Here is a 21527-nt window from a genome sequence, read left to right on the forward strand (position 1 = left end):
CGTATTTACATTGTCAGAATTATGACTGTTTTGCCTTTCACTTGTGCTCCATCGGTCTTACATAATGAAAGTAAAAGGTGCCTGAATTTTCGTGATATGTCCGTACCATGTTCGAGGTCTCAAGGGGAATTCAGCACGATTTCGACATGACTGCATAGTGGCTAAAATAATAATTACTATAATTACTTTTCGACTATAATACCCGTATAATACACCACTACTCTAATTGGTACATGCAGGAACGTGTTGTGTGCGTGTGTATGTATATACACACATGGTTTTAATGCATTTATGTTGTGAGAGTTATGTCTGTTTCATGTTAAAGTGGTGCTGCCGCCGTTCTTCCATATTTCGAAGTGAAAATAGCAGATGGCTACATTTTTATTTTATGAAACCATCATGTTGAAGATCCAACTGCCGCTCTCTGCTGAGAAACTTTCTTAATTAGGGGATTTTCTCATATTTACGCCTCGAAGTTGGAAAACCGCAGGAAACAAACTTTAGCCGACCACCACTAAGCCGCCAATGGTGCTCGCACCTGGATTTTCCTTAATCATATATATCTTGCGAGCATTCCTCTGAAGGGGTGATTTCTAACGAATGGTAGATGCGGGGGCATGTTGTATGTACGTATATATGCGTGAACCTTACGTATTCATGTTGTTTATATGAACGCATTTGTGCTTGTTTCTGTATTTATCATCGCGTAGCACTGTCATCTGCCTTCCATATTCTGAAGTGACAATGACCAATTCCTGCATTTTCGTGACATGTGATTACCGTGTTAAAGGTATTCTTGTTTTCTAAGGAGCGATCCACAAATGGGATTACAATGTATCTACCACTTACACTATGTCTGAGTGCAGTGTGATATATAATGCACACTGCATTCGTACACGAAGGTTGCTACGCAAGTATTTTCTTCAGAGAAGGAGAATTTCTACGTAATTCGATTGGGGGTAAATTGCTCCTTCGTTGACGTGATCAATTTCTGTGTGTTGTCAAGGAAGTAGGTCCAGCATAATTTTTGAGTTTGCACCATAAATTTTGCAAATAACTGTTCTACTCATAGTATTTAACCGTTCAGATACTTCACATGTAAATAGCGTCGATTCTTATTTCTATCCGACTAAGTTTATGTTGAAACTTGAAAAATTACCAAACTTTTCTGCGAGTTATAGAGTTTCTTCTCCATTTTACAACAAAGGCTTTTGAAGATTGCAGTAAGAGTTATTAATTTTAAACTCCCTGCAGGTTGTTCTCGTAACTACAATCCATCACTCGTTGAAAAACTTGACGTATCACCTTGTGGTGAAAATTTCATGAGGGTAAGAAAAGTGGCACATCTCCAACATCTGTGAGACTCTAGATGCACTTCGAATGCCTAGAGTTGGGAGTAAAAATAAGTTCAACATTCGGAAAGAAACCTTAAAGAAAAATGAGTTCATTCTAAGAAACTTCTTCGAAATTAGTTCTGTGACTTGTTAGGATCTTCGCGATGACAAAAATCTTTTACAACGCGTTATACTTCGAAAAAATGAGCAAACTTCTTCGGAACAAACTACACAGCATGGACTTCTGTTATTTTACCACTTCCCGTAGGTAGATGGTTTAGAACTGCACAGAATCCCGAAAAAAAAAAACTTACTTCCGTTACCTCAAATATGTTATGTGGGAAAAAAGTTAGCAAAGATTTATAGTAGTGGCCTCCTTAGCCCGTGCTCGCAAGCATTAAATCTTTCGCGTCGTTCTCCCCATGAAGGCAACTATCAAGTCGATGTAACGTACGTTTAGTAACCATTTGATTGAAAGGAATAGATGAGCCCAATACCCAGGGAGAAAAATTGCACGTGCGGCGGAAAACGAAGAAACAGCCTCCGTCCACAAGAGATGGACGTTTTGCGCTTCCCTTTATTTTCACAGAATATACAATATACACATATGAAAATACACAAGGACTCCACTCAGCACCTCCTAGAGATAAATCTATCTCTAATAGGTGCTGTTCCACTGCGACTGGAATAATCAACCTATTCTCGTACAAGGCTGAGTTCCTAGCGTAGTCGGAATAGCTTTCGTAGCGTAGAGGCAATTGCAGGAATAAACTCGAGCTCTCATTTTTCTCCTCATTGAGAATTAAAGGGAATTGATATTTTTCTTTATCTCCCCCTACCCTGCTATTGGTTGAAAAACTAATGTGTAAGAAACGTACTTCAGCTATGCATCGTCCAAAATTGTTGTCACAATTCTGTACGTAAAGGGCTGGCAGGGCTAAGAAGCTTAAAGGAGGGTAAAGAAATGTAACAGCTAAAACTTTTACTGGTGAAGTGATCAAACCAAATTGGTAACCAACTATCTCCTATCTCGTGCCAACACCACATATCTTATGCTAACCACTCACAACATGAAATGTTTCAAGCGTTAAAATGACGTTTGAATAGCAGTATTTACCCATAGTAAAAAGGTCCTGACGCGTTACGGCACTTCCTGGGTGTTCTTATAAAAGGTTCACAGTTGGATGGCGATACGTCATCCTGTCAATATTAAACTTTTACAACATGAAATATCCGTTGCAATTCCCATGTTGCGTCATCCTTGGCCGCCGTCCCTATTGTGTAATTGGTCAGTTTGTATTTGTTCGAAAATGATGTCACGCTCCGCTGATCATACGCAGGTTTCAACAGCTGGCCGATGCGAAGCCGATGCGCGCTTATTCACTTGCCGGATCAGCGCGCTAGACTACTACGCTACAAATGCAACGAAACCTCTCTCCTTTGAGTTCGTTTCAGCAGAGCTCTCTTTAGAGCTTTTAGCGTAGTAGTCTAGCGCATTCATCCAAGTAAGTGAGAGGGCATGGGTTCGATTCTCCACAAAGGCAGTTGAATTTTCTTTCCTATTTAAATTTTCTTTCCTATTTAAATTTTCTTTCCTATGTTAATCTTCTGTTAAAATGTTCTTCTGTTAGGATTTGGCTTCATAGTTGGTGTGGTTATCTTATGGAAATCAAAGTTAGCCATGATGATGGTGTTGATTCAATGTCGTTCACCACCATTCTTGAAATTGATTAAAATGTCGACGTTGGTAATGACAACCCCTCGTGTTATATTGGGAGGCTGTTATATCGGACGTTTGAGAAAAGACATCAGCTTGTTAAAAGGATAAATATTTAACGGAATGAAAGATCATATATTAGTTTTGCCATAGCGTTGCATTGAAAATGTACCGGATTTCAAACGGCAATTACCTACACGCACCTACAATTACGTACCGAGTTCTTCAATATCAAGGAAAAACACAATTTGGGCAAACGAAAATTTTGTTCCTCTTTTGTGTAAAAGAAAGGCAGAGCAGAGAGATTTTTTCTAGAACTTTGTACTTGAGAGAAGATCTCAAGTACTCAAGTTCTCAAGTACAAAAGATTCAAGAACTTTGTACTTGATTGAATGATCTTCGTATTGGATTATTGTAGGTCGTTGAATTGGATGGGAGATATATGGGGGAAGTGACTATGTAAAGAATTTGAGGATTATTGTATCAGTCGTTATAATGAAATGTTAGCAATAACGGATCATCCATTACAAAGATCGTCGATTGTACACACACATATTATGTCGTAGATAGATTGATAGATAGAACCGCTCACAACCCCGGACTGATGAAAAGCACCTTACTTCCGTTACCTCAAAAGAGGCAGGGTTGTGTCGGAAAAGTTAGCAGAGATTTATAGTGGTGGCTTCATTGTGCCACCACTTATGTCATAGGCTAATCGAAAAGTTCGGCTTATTGCAATAAGCCTAAAACAACGCCCACACTGGACTTTTCAATTCACCTAGGACTATTTTTTTTTCAATTGCTTGTGACTCATACTTCACTATTACTCTCATTTAGAGTTTGCCAACGTCTCGTATATACACAGCAGAGCCCCGTATTCTGAAGAAAACCCATTTTTCAGAATATGGGGTGATTAGAAATTCCGACTACACATATTAGTTTATCATCTACGTATTCGCTAGCGAGCTCATCAATTCTCTGATTGAGTTTATCGGTAAAAAAGTGAAAAAAGGTATGGTCCCAAAGACGATTCCTTAAGCGACTCCATTTGTGACATTTATCCAATCAGAAACTTTTGGAAACATTTAACCCATTATATGACAAAAGTCTATTTCTTAACTTTTTCAAACAAAAAAACTATTTTGAGAAAACATGGATTAAATATGAGAAAGGAAAACTGTTTGGATTTTTTTAAATAAATTAAAAATGTTAATGTTAATTATTAACTAATATTTGGTAATTTATTAATGTTTTTTTTCAATATTTTTGCATTTTTATTCAGTTTTTTGATTTATAGCCGTTAGTTTAAGATTTAAGTACAATAATCAAAACTAAAAGTTCCACTGCCGAAAGCGAAGATAAAACAAGTGTGCCTCCAAAAAACAACAGTGAAAAAATAATTGAAGACAACATATATATTCCACTTTTTTTTTATCTTTTTATTTTTATAAATATATTTCGTATTTTCCTAGAAGTCATGTACAGTGTAATCTTGAAAACACGATACTTTGGGGACCTATAAAAATTATCGTTGTAGAGGAATTATCGTTATATCAACAGGCGGTAGTTGAACATTAATCAGTTCCAAACAAGACAAAATACCGTTGTAGAGGGATTTATCGTTGTATGGAGTATCGTTGTAGAGGGATTTATCGTTGTAGATGGATTTATCATTGTAGAGGGATTTATCGTTGTAGAGAGATTTATCGTTGTAGAGGGATTTATCTTTGTATCGATTATCGTTTGAGAGGGATTTATCTTTGTATCGATTATCGTTTGAGAGGGATTTATCGTTGTAGAGGGATTTATCTTTGTATCGATTATCGTTTGAGAGGGATTTATCGTTGTAGCGAGGTTCCAATGCATCTGTATAAATCCTCACATATTCGTGAAATCTTTAAAAGAAATTTATGGGGAATCATTCGCATACAACACTTGGCTCGTCATTGCCTTTGCCAACCTTTCAATTGTGAATCTATTCGACTTCTGTAAATCTTTCTACATACATCCTTAAAGAATCCTAAAAATACATTATTGACAACGTCTCTCACTATTTTTATATCGTTCCTTGATGCTTCAAAATTGCTTCCATAAATAGATACAGAAACCTTTCGAGACCTTAGGATCGTCGTAAAATTACTTTCCGGTTGGAAATTCTCCCACTCTTTTGAGGTTGGAGTAACTCTCGCACCCGCGCAAATCTATCATTCTACTCGCTTTCTATTGGATGTATGTCATTGTGGTTGTCAAACGGAAAAAAAAAATCAATCACAATAGGGCTTACAACTTGTTTCAGTGCGATTTTCGATCGAGTGACTCGCATTACTGAGAAGCACTTCTGTTATTGAATCACTTTTTTCCCCTTTCTGTGTAGATAACTAAGAAATTTGAGAGAACAAAATGCCTTGGATGAAAAGATTCTCGAAGATAAAGCTCGGATAATTCTTCACGGGAAAACATAAGGTGATTTCTCGGGATGTTCGTGAGAAAATGCTGTTAAATAAACTCCTCGTTCCTCGCATTCGACGTTGTAAGTGTTACCCGCACGCACGATAAATGGCTACATTTTAACATTAGCGCATTTATCATCATTTAAGTCCATCTCGGTTTCGATATCACACGGAAATACTAGCGCAGTTCATGAGCTAACAAAATTATGTATATACTTGCCAGGCCGTAAACATTTTAATCACTCTTGGAGGAATTATCCCTTCAAACTTCTCGCCGCTTGCAAATTATATTTCCTGACTGTTACAGGAAAGTATCCGAAACGGGTTTATATAATATCTAATTGCTATCCTTTGCATTACCTCCGCCCCAAATATCTCCTTTTAATGAAATCCTATATGATGAGTGTAATTTTTGAATTCAAGAAATATCATAAACTTGTTCGATATAGAAATTTCCCGATATCACTTTCGTGTAAAATTGGTTTTCGTTTCTTATACTTTGCGGGGGAGTATATGAAATTGTAGCTGCAATACAATATTCGATAAGAACCAACAAAGTTGTTGAGGATCACGTGAAGTAATTTTTACATCTAATCTAACAAACGAAGGGGGCGATAAACGTGCCCATGCGGAACATAAAACACCTTAGCAGCTCTGCCCTAACTCTTACCATTTTCGAGTAATGGTGGATTGAAGGGAAATGAATTTATAGTCTGAGAAAACTCTAATTAGTGCAGTATCTGTAATAGTTACACGCAAACAAAGCATATATTCGGAAGGGGAAAAAACAGAAAGAAAAATCCCATAAGGCGACACTCATTTCCATCAGGATATCTGGATCTGATGACGAGCTACAAGTGTTGAAAGATTGGTGAAGTGCAAAATCGAATTGTTGCCAAAATCTGTAACCACGAATTCAATAAACATCAAATTTAATACGCCGATTTCAGTGCATTCCAAACAACAGACTATATATTTTTTCAGAAATGGGGGGTTTATTCTATGCTCTTTCGTAACTAAGTGGAATGGAGAAGTTTATGGTTAATTTTAAGCTGGAAGGGTGATCCGGAATTGGTGGTTTCAGATTTTGGCGATAATTCAATTTTCCATTTCGCCAATCTCTCAGCGCTTCTAGTTCGCCAGTAAATCGGGATATCCTGCTGGAAATAGGCCACCTTATAGAAGATTTTCTGCCCTTTTCAAATATGTGCTTAGTTTACGTGCAGGTAGCTGAGAAACTTCACAAATTCGGGTTTTTCATCAGACTTGTCCCATTTCGCTTCTATCCACCATAACTTGAAAACGGATAGGATAGAGTTGCTATGTGTGTGGTTATGTGCTCCACATGGGCTCGTTTGTGAATTCCTTTCGCTTGGCAGATTGGTTGAAATTCTCCCTGTGAAGATTATACTTACGTTTTCGAGGATCTTCTATCCAAGAAGTAATGACTAAAGATGGAAATCGACTGATGAAACCCACGTCATAAAATAAACAGTCATAACGCTTATCGTTTTTTAATGCAATTTCAGTATTGAAAGTACATGTTGCTTCTATGAGGTGTTTCAATGCTTATGAATTGAGAAATTGGTTTTGCAGCTGACGTTGGTTACTTTATATTTGTCAGCTTTATTTTGTACCTGTAAGAGGCAAGTAGAAGATAAGCTCATGGCTATATGACAAAGTCGGTTAGATGAAAACTCTGTCCATGTTATTCGCCAGGTCATCGGAAATAATCCAGAGATAGAGAACGGTACTCACGAAAACATCCCATCTGGAATAATACCTTGGACGTGATCAATCTAGAACAGCGTTCTTCAACTGCAGACCGGTGAAAGTAAAGGGAAATTTTCACGGCCAATCGAAAATGGAAGAATTTATTAGCGGACCGGCCAAAAGATACATAATTGGAAGATAGAAGAAAACTAAATAAATAATGAGAAATAAATTTTTGGACTGTTAAAAATTGGAGAAAATATTTTTGAGGAGCGGAAAATACAAATAAGAGAAATAATTTGCGGACAGGCAGAAAAATTAATTGATCGGTGAAATAACTTGACGACTGGAAAAAACTAAATACATACTTTTATATTTTTTATATTCGCCGAGCAGAGACAGTTACACGGATTTAACCGATATGCTTATTGACTAAATTTTTGAAGTTTTATAAAAGTATTTTTCTGAAACGTTTATAGTGTAATCCGGCCTGATATTGTTTTCTCTCTCTCGCCGGTTGGCAAATTATTTCCCCATTTGTGCCCGTCCGCGAAAATGTTCACTTAATTTCAGCGGTCTGCATTTACAAAAAATGTTGAAAAACGCTGAACAAACAATATAAGGTTCAGGCTTTTAGTACCAATAGGTAATATTGTCCAATGTCATACAATTCGCGACACGCTTTTAATGCCCCAGAAAGCTTTTTTTCCCCTCAAAATGTCCCGCTTTGTATCAGGGATTTTGCGTTATGTCCCTTATGTTCTATCAGAGTATTCCCAGGGTTTTTTTCGCATTATCTAACCACCCTATTTTGGGCCTAACCAAGTCCGGTCCGGTACCATAAATCGGTCATGGATTTATTAGCAGGGCGAATTGCAACTTGGGTGACATTTCCGTTGTTAATAAAGCGGAAAAATTATAATTAGCAGTTTGACTAATTTTAGATTTTCAATTTGACTAAATTCCTTTTGAATTTTCTTATTCCTTTCAAAATTTGATTAACACTTTTGATATTTTTTACGCGAATAAATCAATTTTTTTAAATTTTTTTAAAAAATAAGTAAATCCAGTGATAATATTTTTCGGGCATCCGTTATTTTAAGTTACATGCCCGGTCGGGCATGTAAATTTTCAGTGGTTTTTCCAGACGTACTATATAACTAGGACGGAAGTCACATGCATCTTTGGAATTTATGTGACACATCGCATGAGTTCCAAATATTTAAACAAGATGGAAGTCACATTTGTCGTCGGAAATTATGAGATCCATTTCATGACCATAAACTATATGACTGGGATACAAGTCACATATAACAAAAAGCAATCAAACATTTATTGCTAGATAAGATTCGACATATGGCTATTCTGTGATTTTGCAAAAGGCAATGATGAGCACAAGTGACTCTGCAATAATTTTTGCAAGATATTGTCTGTAATTGCCGGTGTTTAAAAGAGGACAATGACAACGGAAAAATTTGAGGTAGTGGCGGAATTGGGGATAAGAAGGGGAATTTGTTTTTTTTATTTCAAAACAAAATGCTAAAAACCTATATTTTAGAACAGTCATCTTCAACCTGTTGCTCGCAAGCACCTAAAGTGCTCTATACCCGAGTCCGATTTCGTGCTTACGAGCACTTAATCTACGTCACGATTACTTTATACAAATTACATTCATGGATTAAAATAATCTTGAATTTTTCATGCATTCGTATGTCAAACTTGCCTAAGAGTGCTCCTCTTTTGATGATGAATACAGGCAGTGCTCGCGATTAGGAAAATGTTGAAGATCTCTGTGTGTTATAGAGCAAAAAGTATTACTCTGAAGCAAGGAGGTTATCAGGTTTGTGTCTCTTGAAACGATATGAATTAATTAGCCAGTCAATTATTTTTATATAATTAAACAAATGAACTATTTTTTTGTATTTGATGAAAACACGTACATTTGGAAGAAATTTTTGCTTAGACGTTCGTTTAAAATTCATGTTACGTACTGTATTAGAGCATGGTAATTAGATCATTGAAGCCGTTTTAATATCAGAGATCTTTAGCGTGAACATCGTACAAGCTGTGACCCGATTCGCAGCGAATCAAAAAATACAGAAACGTGGAAAAAATATGAAATAAAGAAAAAAAAACAACAGCAGAAATCGACTTATAATGACGCGAGTTAGAAACAAAAGCAAGAAAAAAAAATGAAGTTTGACAAAAACTTTCATTTTTTTGGCGAAACGTCAAAAGTTTATACGAAGCTTTTTTTTCTCGTTTTAATGGAATAGAGGCTTTCATAAATGAAATGAACGTTATTATACTTTCGCTCCCGTTTGTTTTCTTCTTTTGTTCATATTGACTATCGAACTGAATAAAAGAAATGGCTTATCGATCTGACGTTATTTTTCCACGCGCTGTTCATACAACGCTGGTTATTATAAGATCAGAAATTCACTCCGGTATATAAAAACAGATGAAATTCAGCAAAAAGAAAAACTTGAGAAGTAACTTGATAAAAATTTGAAGTTTCGAGAATTTTATTCTTTTACTAATTTATGTCTAGCACTACCGCATTTTTTTTACATTTATGAAATATAGAATAAAATAATGAAACTATTTTCAAGGCGAAATGTTTCTATTCTGCACAAAAATATTAATATACAAAAAATGTACATCGTTTTCTAAACAAAAACTATGTAGGAATGATGAGGCAAAATCAATCACATGTGAGTAGTTCAAAAGAAATTTTAAGAAGCGAAAAACTATTTTTTTTTTGTCAATTTTATGTTTGTATAGCGTCAAACTCGTTATAGAGATATCGAATATTCCATGTAATCTTGTCGTTATAACGAAGGTTGACGTTCGTTTGACATTTTTGACGAAAAATATAATCGCAGGCAATCAAATACTGTGCATGCATTTTTCCATGATCAGGGTGAACACTTTCGGCCAAGAAAAATACAGGAAATCGAGATAGTAAAACGGGACATCGTGTTTTTTGCCGAACATGTTGCCAAATGTAAGCGAAACGACCAAATGTTGCTGATAAATAACCCATGGTGAGAAGAAATACAGTGCAACAACAAGACAACAAGTCTGCTGAAATCTTCAGTATTTCATTGGAAAAAATGAAATTGGCAAATAAGTGAGATGAATATTTATTGTCATATTCATTATAACCCAATTTATAAATTAAGCAAAATGTAATCAAGATTATTGTTTAAAAAAGTTGTATGGCTGTAATTCAAAGAAATATTTACCATGTTTTAAACACATGAATTATAGCCAAGGTGTACTTATAACTGAGTATGACTGCCATTGGTTTCGGTATTTGGTTAATTTGACAATTAATTTTATTTAATTGGGTATTTGTTTAACATTAATCTACTACAACAAAATGTTTAAATCTCTTTATTGAAAAAGCTCATTTAATTCCGAAATTTTTCTAAGATAGTTGTATCCTACACATGGATAAACTTTCACGTTTGTGATCAATCTAGTGCACAAATAATACAATTTTTGAGACAAAAAAATTGAATTCCCAAATTTTTGCAAGTATTAATTAACATTTTCCCTCTTAAAAATCAACAAATAAGAAAAGTATTAATTCTTGCACCTTTTGCATTTGTGTTTGAACCATACTTTTCAATCTGACTATAATTTAAGCTTAGAGAAATTTCTTGTGATTCAACCCCATAAAAACCCATTGAAATTACAAAAAAAGAAAAGCAGAAAAGCAGGGATTACGCAGTTAGCATAGTTTTAACTGAAACAATATATCAGCACAGCAATTTAATTCATTAGAGTTGATATTATAATTAGTAACATAGACCAAGTAAGGGTGAAACATAGTTTTCACCCTTATATTTCACCCTTTCATATCTGAAATGATTCGACGGAGCTCTAACTTATAACATCAGTTGCGTGACCATGTGTCCCATATTTTACGGGATAATAATTTTTTTTAACGAATTTTTGTCCATTCCGACATTATGCAATTGTTCCGTTATTTTCAATGAAGCTCATTCGAATTTGAAATTTTTATTTAAAATGCTGAATGAAGATAACTTTCATAACTTGTAAATTATACTATGATGATTATGACTAGAAAAGTCATCTCGCAAATTCGTCATGATCAACGTTTCTTCTGTAAACTACATTTCAAGTTACCGTGAGTTTCAGTAGTCCTTCATCCACTCAACCATAATTTTCAGCCATTTGAGCATCAAATGATCATTTTGCCAACTTGTGACAATGTTTAAAAACAATTGGCAATATCCTGAATTTTGCCGTACATCAGAGATCACAGTTTCCTGTATTTTTCTCAATGGAAATGGTTCCTATGATGAATGCTTTTTCATGAAATACGTTCTACTCAACTGAGATTTGCTGCAGTCTTTTATTTCCCTCATTCTTCAGCAATTTTAAAAATAGTAGCGAAATTTGTCGTAAATTGTATTTTTTGGCTACAATTTACCACACACTTAGTATTGCAATGAACAGCATTTTCCTCAATTAGATATGGTTACTCTACGTGTGAAAGTTTGATTTATATTTGAACCCATAAGAATATTACTAAAATCAATAAAATTTATTGATAGAATATTGCTAAAATCAATAAAATCTATTGATAGAATATTGCTAAAATCAATAAAATTTATTGATAGAATATTGCTAAAATCAATAAAATTTATTGATAGAATATTGCTAAAATCAATAAGAATATTTTTTTTTCATTTTTAGTTAGAATTAACATTATAAAGTCTTGGAAAAGTAAATCAATTTTTCCCAAGAATATTAAGAAGTCATCAACGAATAACGCAAATTCGTTGATGACTTCTTAATATTATCAAGTCTGCCTGTGGATCACCTGCACCATCGTCGCGGACTATAGGTTTGAGTAACGTTGATATAGAGGGTTAAAACCTATAAAAATTATCAGAAGAAAAGTGTTATCAATATTAATGAAATTGATTTCGCAGATGATGTGAAACTAATGGGGGTAATCGGGAATGAAAGCGATAGGGAGTTGCTCCAGACCAACTTAAACAAGATTGCAGCATGGGCAAATGAATGGAGCATGACGTTTAGCGTAGATAAGTGCATGGTCGCTCATTTTGGTTCGAACAACCCACGGTTCTCTTACGAGTTGAATGGTGTCACTATCCCGGATGCAACTAGAGTCACCGATTTGGGAATTCTCATTGACGAGCGACTTAAGTTTTCTGAACATTGTTCAGCGGTTGTCAAAAAAGCGAATAGAATGCTTGGTCTCATTTTCAAAAAGGTCTCTTCGCGTTCTCCTAAAGTCATTCTTCCGCTTTTTCGAGGCTTAGTTCGTCCTGGACTGGAGTATGCTGTAAGGTTTTGGAGACCATACCTACAGAGGGACATAGACTTGGTTGAAGGGGTGCAGAGAAGAGCTACGCGTGTCCTTATTGGCACACAGGGCTTGAGTTATGAAGAGAGACTTCATTTTTTGAATATGTTTACATTGGATGAACGCAGGTGTCGAGGAGATATGATCAAAGTGTTCAAAATTTTCAATGGGATGGATAGGATGGACCATGAACTTTTAGTACACCGCCAATCAACTGCTTTTACAAGGGGACACCAGTATCGATTGGTGAGGGACAATGCAAGGTTATGGTGTCGCAGGGAATTTTTCTCTAATAGGGTTGTTAATAAATGGAATAGCTTACCCCCGGAGGTAGTAAATTGTAACACAATTGACACGTTTAAAAAGAAATACGATAAACATGTTGGGGTAAATCGAGAAGCTATCCATTCTTAGAATAAGACAACCATAAGTATTCTTTATGGGCATTGTATAATATTTTATCATGTGTATATATTGTTTGTAATTTGTGTTAATTACATTTTTAATGGGGTTGCTGTATTTTTGAAACATATGACAACCATATTTTTATGGGCATCTTTTTATCAGCCACCTCGTTGGGCATTTTGCCTGTTGTGGCGTTGTATTTGTATTTGTATATTTGTATTTGTATTTATCTCCTTTTCAGAATTTTTTGTTTTGTAGCAATTAAAAGTATTTGGTATTTCTGGAATGTTTGTTGAAATTCAATTCAAAGCGGAAAATTACTTCCAATCCAAAGTACATGGAGAAATTTGAAATTTCAAAATGTTTATAAAGCTTTATATACTATATATATATATATATATATATATATATATATATATATATATATATATATATATATATAAAATTAGAAACACTTTATTTTTCTTTTATCATTTTTTTAATTCTGTTAAATAGTAACAAGAACTGTGTGTGGTTATATAACTTTTTTGTGATTTTTCACACATAAATAAGTAAATAAATTGACATAAAAATTTTAACCACGTTCAAAAGCATGAAGTCACGAACCTAATAGTTTCTTGCTAATGAAAATTTTATTATTCGTAATTTAAATAAAATGGACTCACTGCAAAAGAAGTTCAGGTTCAAAATCCATTACTTATTGTATTTCTTTGAACGCATCTAATGTTTTTCAGTACTATTCTTATTTTAAACATACAATTAAATGAAAAGAAGTTAATGTCAAGCCATAAAAACATTCATTTCATGATTTAGTTGCGTTTGTGAAATTTAAAGCCGGGAGACACACAATAATCCGGTTGAAGTAATCACGATTGGAATAACACTTTTTTCTACATTTAAAAATCCCTTTCAAATAGTCTATTATGAGATTCTGTTTCGAGTCTTGATCCAGCATTTTTGGGGGGAAAAAATAAAGGAACTCTTAAGAAATAAGAAAAATAGGACCTTTGTTTTATTCAAGCTGAGCTTTCGAATGACTGCGCAGAAACTTACTTTTATAGGAAACTTTCTAAAAATTCTTTTAATTTTCTTTTCTCATCGATTTGTTTCTGGCACTTCATAAGAAAAAAACAAAATAAATAAACAAAGGATTTTTATTTGTTGTTTTTTTGAAAAGAAATCAGAATTTATTTTCAAATTTGGGCAAACTTCCAACCTCCAGAAAAGTAGCGAAACGAAAAATCTATCCAAAGAAGTGCTTTCTTTACCAAAAAGGAAACCCTTTTTTTACACAGTGTATCTAATTCTTACTCTGTGTGTGTAACGCTTTCCCTAAACTAGTCGGAAGTTTCTGGCGCATCACGTTGCTGACAAATGATACGGATACACTCGCTATTGGATCATGGGCTGTGAGAATTGAACGCAACAACACTCGGTGAGCTGAAGTCACGCGAGCGCATGTTAGACTTTATTGTTTTTCTTTTGTTTTATGTGATCAGGTGAGAAGATCATGCGAAGATAAATACGCCTTAATATAATCTTATTTCGAGAATACGATGGAAGTTTCTACCCTTTTCGTGCATTCTTTATTTTTTCAAACACACCTTCGGCTTTATAATTCAGTACAGTTGACGCTCGATATAAATAATATTCGTTATTGCGAACGTTTCGTTATAATGACTACAACGAAAAGTCCCAAATGTTTTACTATTTATTCAATGTTATTTTTCATCCAATATGTTGAGAACTATTATCGATTATATTACATATTAATTTTTATTCTCATAAAATGTTATCAATACACAGCGTGCATAGCAAACAAAGGGTATGGCATTTTACTGGCGAACTGTTGATCGTAAGAGGTATACTTCCAGTTTCCAAATAACGTACAGTACTCAGATATGTCATTCACGTTTCGAGGGGTTGTATAGTTATTAAAATAAAAAAAATAACTTTTTATACCTCCCCGTGTGCCCCAAAACCCAGTTAGAAAGTTGTTGCCCTGTCTTTCCTGATGCCAAAATAATAATAATAATAAAAATAAATAAAAATTTCAATGTTTTTAAGTGCAATATTCACTGAGATATTCGGATTCGAAAAAAGAAGGAAAGTCGGGGAAGAAACACACTTCTGCATGGGGAAAAACCATTTTAGCCGCATTTAAAGCTGTCTGTTTTCCCCTCAAAATTCCTCCATTTTTCGTATGTCTCAGTGAATATTGCACTTAGAAACATGGAATTGGTTTTGTTGGTATCAGAAGAGGCAGGACAATAACGTTTTAACTGGATTTTAGGGCACACGGGGGCTGCATGAAATTTTTTTTTTTCATTTTAACAACATTAAAACCATTTGAAACATGAATGACATATTTGAGTACTGCACGTTATCTGAAAACATTTTCTAATTGGAAATACATCTCTAGAATCAACAGTTCGCCAGTAAAATCCCATTGCCTCTATTAGCTATGCGTCCTGTATACTTAACAATGAACACTCAGTCCAACACAACATCCGAACTCGGCTCTGCCTCTTCCGTTTTTTAAAGAGGGTGAGATATTTGGTCAATGAGACAGTGAGAGGGTTAATCTGTTCAACATTCCTACAAATTATTAAAACTATCACATACTTATACTGTGAAATAAGGGGTTTTATATACAGTCGAATCCCATTATAACGAACGCCAAGAGACCGGAGGAATCGCTTCGTTAAAACGAAATTTCGTTATAAAGGAATTCCAGGTTACCTAGCATTGTTCCTATACAAACGTATTTGGGGGATTAGAAAAGTGTTCGTTAAAACGAGATTTTCGTTACAACGGTATTCGTTAAAACGGGATTCGACTGTATAACCTGGTTATATAAGCAGAATATTGATACAAATCCATAGCACATTTAAAAATATAATGTTATAATCTCGCGTTTGCATAAAATTTACCCACAGCCGTTATAAGTTCCATACTGTATGTGATCATAGTTCGCGTGAAAAGATAATTGAATTCACCTGCATACATCGCGGTAGAGAAAATACTTGAGTTATTTTCTATTAGATAAAGCTCGGATGGAGTAAGCAGATTGTAGAACTTTTGAGGAATTGAATTGAATATCGAATTACCCGAGAGACTTATCGCACGTAAAACCGCTCACATATTCGAGAAATTCAGGGACTGAAAAATAAAATTATAACGTGTTTTTCTTCTCATAGAAACACAAAAAAAACGGGGCAAAGATATTTTGTAGAGACCACACGTTACGTGGTGTTGGTGGTATTTCGTGCATGTTCGTTGTCAGGGATGAAGCAATTTGTGGTAAGTGGAGGTGGGAAAAAAAAAACCATTCTGAATTTAATTTTCTCACGTTTTGCATGACATTATGTAAACATTAGGGGGGTGAGATGATACGTAGAAGAAGTGTGTAATGCAAGCATATACTAGTTGATTGAGTCTTTCCTGGAGCAATTTCTTCAACCATCTCTAAAAAAAAAAATAACTTTTCCTGTAAGGAGTTTGGAAAATTTTCACGTAAAATTAAGGTACGAGCTAATAAAAATCAGAAATTTTTTGCTATCGCCTCTGAGGCAATTTATCAATATTGAATTCCCTAAATGGGAATATTTTTGAGGGTAGCGTCTAATATGTCTGTGACTAATTTCTCATGCCTCCTGAAACTGTAAAAGAGTTATTAGGGCCAATATGCAATTTATAAACAGGGTGTCCTATTAATTTGCAAATGGTTTGAAATTTCACAAAAATTTTAGGAAATGGTATATTTACATACGGTTTTCGTAAGCATTATGGGTACGAAGGAAGTTTTTTTTGGGTGCAGAAAACTAAATAGTTGAAATTTTCGTCCATAGAGAGTGCTGTCTGAATGAAAATCACAGAATTTGCGACCTGAACTTTGTTCAGACTCATCTGTGTGCGAAACGTTCGTGAAACTTCAGACGGTGATTCGAAGCAACAGCGAAAGTGCCTGTATCCTGGAATAACTCGCGACCGTTAATCCTAGAAGCATACTTTCAGTTAAGAGAAAGTATACGAATAACTTAGACCTCAGATACGCCATTCATATTGCAAGGGCTTCTATGGTTATTTGAATAAAAAACCGTACTTTTAATTTGGTCATCCCGTCCTAAAAACCCAATAAGAAAGTTAATGCCCTGTCTCCCTTGAGCCCAGCAAAAAAAGAAAAAGTCCTGTTTTCAAACCAAATGTTCGCTGAGATATTTGTATTTGGAAATTGCTGAAAATGAGGGAAAGAACAATATATGAAGAGTAAAATGAGCTTGTCCGTTAGTTTATGCAGACCTTTCCTTCATTCCCAGCTATTTCGAGTTCAAATATCTCAGCGAATATTGGACTTGAAAATATGGAATATTTTTTTCCGGCTCAGGAGAGACAGGTCCACAAATTTTTTATTGTGTTTTTCAGGACATGATGAACAAATAAAAAAATTAATTTTTTTATTTTATTAACTACACAACCCCTTGCAATGTGAGTGATGTATCTGAGGTCATCAACGGTGTCAACGGTTTACGAGTTTTTTTATTTATTTTTTATTTCATAACTAGCTGTAGTACCCGGCGTTGCCCGGGTTTTCTTCAATGAGGCTTTTTGGATAACGTGATTTCCCCCTTCTTTCTTTGAGGGACATGCAAACCGTGTCTAAGTTAACCAATATGGCGACTTCCTGCGCGACTCATGAAAGAAACAAATCTGGATTCAAAGCTGTGGAATTTCTTAGATGTACTTTTTACGGGATCATAATTAATTTTAAAATATCCTAACCCACATGAATTGATGCAGTTGAATATCAAAAGACAATACAGGGACATTAATTTTCATGCTTGAGAAGATATAAATAAAAAATTTAAATCAATGTTATATATATAGCATGGGTATTCAACTCAAAAGTAGGGGTCCGGCTAATTACTTCATATCTAACTTTCTGGAATTTTGTACAGAATTCAATACAAATTTTTAAATTATTGAAGTGGCTGGAAAACCCCCCTAAAACACAAAATTTCCGCAATTTATACAGTAAAACACTACAGTATTTATACAGTAAAACACTACAGTATTTATACAGTAAAACACTACAGTATTTATACAGTAAAACACTACAGTATTTATACAGTAAAACACTACAGTATTTATACAGTAAAACACTACAGTATTTATACAGTAAAACACTACAGTATTTATACAGTAAAACACTACAGTATTTATACAGTAAAACACTACAGTATTTATACAGTAAAATATATTATTATATTATATATTATTTATACAGTATTAACATTGATTTCTATGGGGATTATCCTTTGAATGACCCTCAAAGTGATGCTGATGATGGTTCTGACGACTATTAAAAAAGTGGCAAACCATTATAAGGGCATAAACATATATTTGTATGTTAAACATAAGCATAAACATACATTTATATATGACATGAATGTCGCTCTCCACTTGTTAATACAAGATATACAGAAGACTGGATGTTGTGAAGATATTTGTTATTTCAGACGTTAATTTTTTTTTTAAGGAAGGAAAAAAACTCATATCTGCCTCTACCGGGAGTCGAACCCGGGTCCCTCGATTGCCGGACGAGCGCTCTGACCACTAAGCTACAGAGGAGATAGAGTTTTTCCTTCGCTAGAGCGTATATGTGCCGAACGGAACCGTGCAATGGACGGTGAACCGATCAACTAAATGTCATATATATAGCCCTCTGGTGGCTCGTCATCCATGAGCTATTAGTGTGAGCTAGAAGTGACAAAGCATTGGAAAGGCATATACACGTCTGAAACGCATTGCTAGGGAACCACGGTAACCAAAGTAAACGTTCCGAAAGCGATTGTTGAGGCCCAAAAACCATTGTTGCCCGACAGTTTTTCTCCCATTTCGGGCACTTGCCCAGGTCTGATGAACTTTTAAAGTAGCCTATCGTTTAAGTCGGGTCCCATTTGGTAAATATGCAAAATTTGGCGGCGATCGATCTAAAATTGTAGATTTGTATGGAGAACATACACACACACACAGACAGACAGACATAAAATCAATTTTATATATATACAACACAGTTGTAGATATAAAGACTTCCTTATCCACCCTGTATAGGAAAAAAAAACAGCTTAATTATGATAACGTCAGGTTTTCTCGCGTCACGATAGGTGAAATTTCACTTATCGATCGATATATTTTTCTTAAAACCTTTCGTAAATAAAGCTGTTAGAATCACAACAGTTTTTCCTATCCATGGGCCGTGCTTTTCGATCTTCGTTTACGAAAACATCATTTTTATGTGGAGAAAAAACTTGGCAATAAATGAGAAAATGGAATAAAAGAAGTTTCATTCACAGGGCGGTAAATGCATTTCGGAAACGTTCTCTAAAAAGTTCTACTCATTTTTCATTTCACCACTCAACGTGTTCGATAGATGTTTAGTACTTACATTGAGTCCTCGCGTTTTTCTATTTCTCGTTCGATGTAAAATCGAAGTCAGAATGTCCTTTTTCATGAACATTTCGTCTATTTATTATATACCAAACAATTTATTCCTTCTATCAGCGACCATTTATTGCATCCCTTGGCTTTCTTGTCCTCAAAAAGATAAACGTCATGTAACAAAAATTATCGGAAATTTTTTATCATCGCAAATGGACGTAAAAGATTCCCCCTAGTGACGATAAATTGAAATAGACAAAGACATTGAAACAAAACAAAACATATACAACATTTATTCCGATAAAACGTGGAAAACTAGAGCTAATTTGAAAAGTAACGAAAATATTTTGTTCATTAAAAAAAACTGATGTCATGGAATTTCGCCATATTTATACAGAAAATAGAAAGATCAATTTTTTAACCCATTAAAATAATAGATAGATTCAGCTCGATTTCTTTACCGTATACCCATTGGAAATATGTGCGAATCGTTATTATTCAGTGATAGGTGAAAGTTATTCGTTTCGTACCGCGAGAAATGCCTCCAGAAAATATGCTTGCCCGCTAAATATTCGTGGAAATCCTACTTACCTCGTTTAAATGCAATACAGGGTGGTTATAAATAAACTGGCAGTATTCAGACTTATGTAGTGCCCATTCTGATGGAGGTATTTTGATGAATCTTAGTGTATTGGATATATGGATCATTGGGGAAGGGGGAGGGGGTTGAGAGAAGTGGCCCTTTTTTTTATCGTAGTTATATTTTATCCACGGTCCAAATATTGCATTTACTAAGTTTCTCAATGAAATACGTCCACTACAACGGGGGTTACATAGATCAGAGTAATGTCAGTATAGTTAAACTGGCATTACTATCATTTTAATTATACTGACACTATTCTGAACTATGAAACACCTGGTAGTGGGCCGATATGTGGTGGGCATATTTCATTGAAACTTGGCATATACGTTATTTGGACCATGGGAAAAACATAACTGCGATAACGAAGCGTCACTTTTCCATCTGGTACTTCAGATGAACTGTTTTTATTGATTATCTCGTTTTCCCCATAATCTATATATCCTATACACCAAGATTCATCAAAATACCTGCATCAGAATGGGCACTACATACTAGTGAGTACATCGGTTTATTTATAACCACCCTGTACCTAGTACGCATACTGAGTTCAAAATCCTTTATGTGTTTGTACACCCCTCTAGACATACGTATCAGGTATGCGTGCCACTAGATGTATAGAAAGCTTCTGTATCCTAAAAATGTATTATAGGCGCATAGGTGTTTACGGTGGGGTGCAAGTCACTGTGTATCCACCTATGCGCCTTGAATGGTTTTTATTAGGATGCAGAAGCTCTCTAAACATCTATTGGTACTCGTGACCGCTATGGTGGTCGAGTGGTCATAGAGACGGACTCGAACCACTTGGATACGGGTTCGAACCCCAGTGGTGTCATAGAGGTTGTTAAGTTAAAGGCTAGAATGCGAGCAGATCTCATTTTGAGCATTTTTTTTTTTTTAATTACAACCCTACCTCTTTCTACGACTAGCGGTTGATGAGATAAAAGCATAATTAGGACATACGGGACACCCTGTATAGATTAATATGCATTTTTGTGCCCGATAAGTTTTACGTAATGCATGCTTAATTGAGAATGTGGCAGCGGCCACATGCTTTCTGTGGCCGCTGTGGTGGTCGAGTGGTTATAGTGACGGACTCGCGATGCGAGGATCCGGGTTCGAACCCCACAGTGGTGGTCGGCAGAAGTTGGTTTTCTGTGGTTCCCAACTTCAAGGCGCAAATGCGAGCCGATCTCCCCGTTAAAAAGTCTCGCCACAGAGAGCAACAGTCCTACAACAATAAATCATTCAATCATAACACTTCACTCATAGTTAGAAAAACTAGTGGCAGATGGCAGCACTACACATAACAAGCATTACAGAGAAACAACAAAACTTCACGTCAGGTTTCACTACACGTACACGCACATTCCCGCATGTACCGATTCGTTGGGGGGTTCCGGGGCGGGGCGCATGTGTGGTGTGGTGTAGTAGTAGTGGTGGGTGGGGCCTCCAAGGA

General features: G+C 35.3%; 1 non-coding gene across 1 annotated transcript; it reads right to left on the minus strand.

The window, feature by feature from the left end:
* Nucleotides 1-18546: 18546 nt before the first annotated feature.
* Nucleotides 18547-18618, minus strand: TRNAA-GGC (transfer RNA alanine (anticodon GGC)). The gene has a single exon. It is a non-coding gene; the product is annotated as a tRNA-Ala (tRNA).
* Nucleotides 18619-21527: the final 2909 nt, after the last annotated feature.

The sequence above is a fragment of the Pholcus phalangioides genome, unplaced genomic scaffold (genome assembly GCF_987345545.1).
Source record: "Pholcus phalangioides strain wild (caught in Gottingen) unplaced genomic scaffold, Ppha-v1.0 ptg000042l_1, whole genome shotgun sequence".
In the NCBI taxonomy this organism is placed as follows: domain Eukaryota; kingdom Metazoa; phylum Arthropoda; class Arachnida; order Araneae; family Pholcidae; genus Pholcus; species Pholcus phalangioides.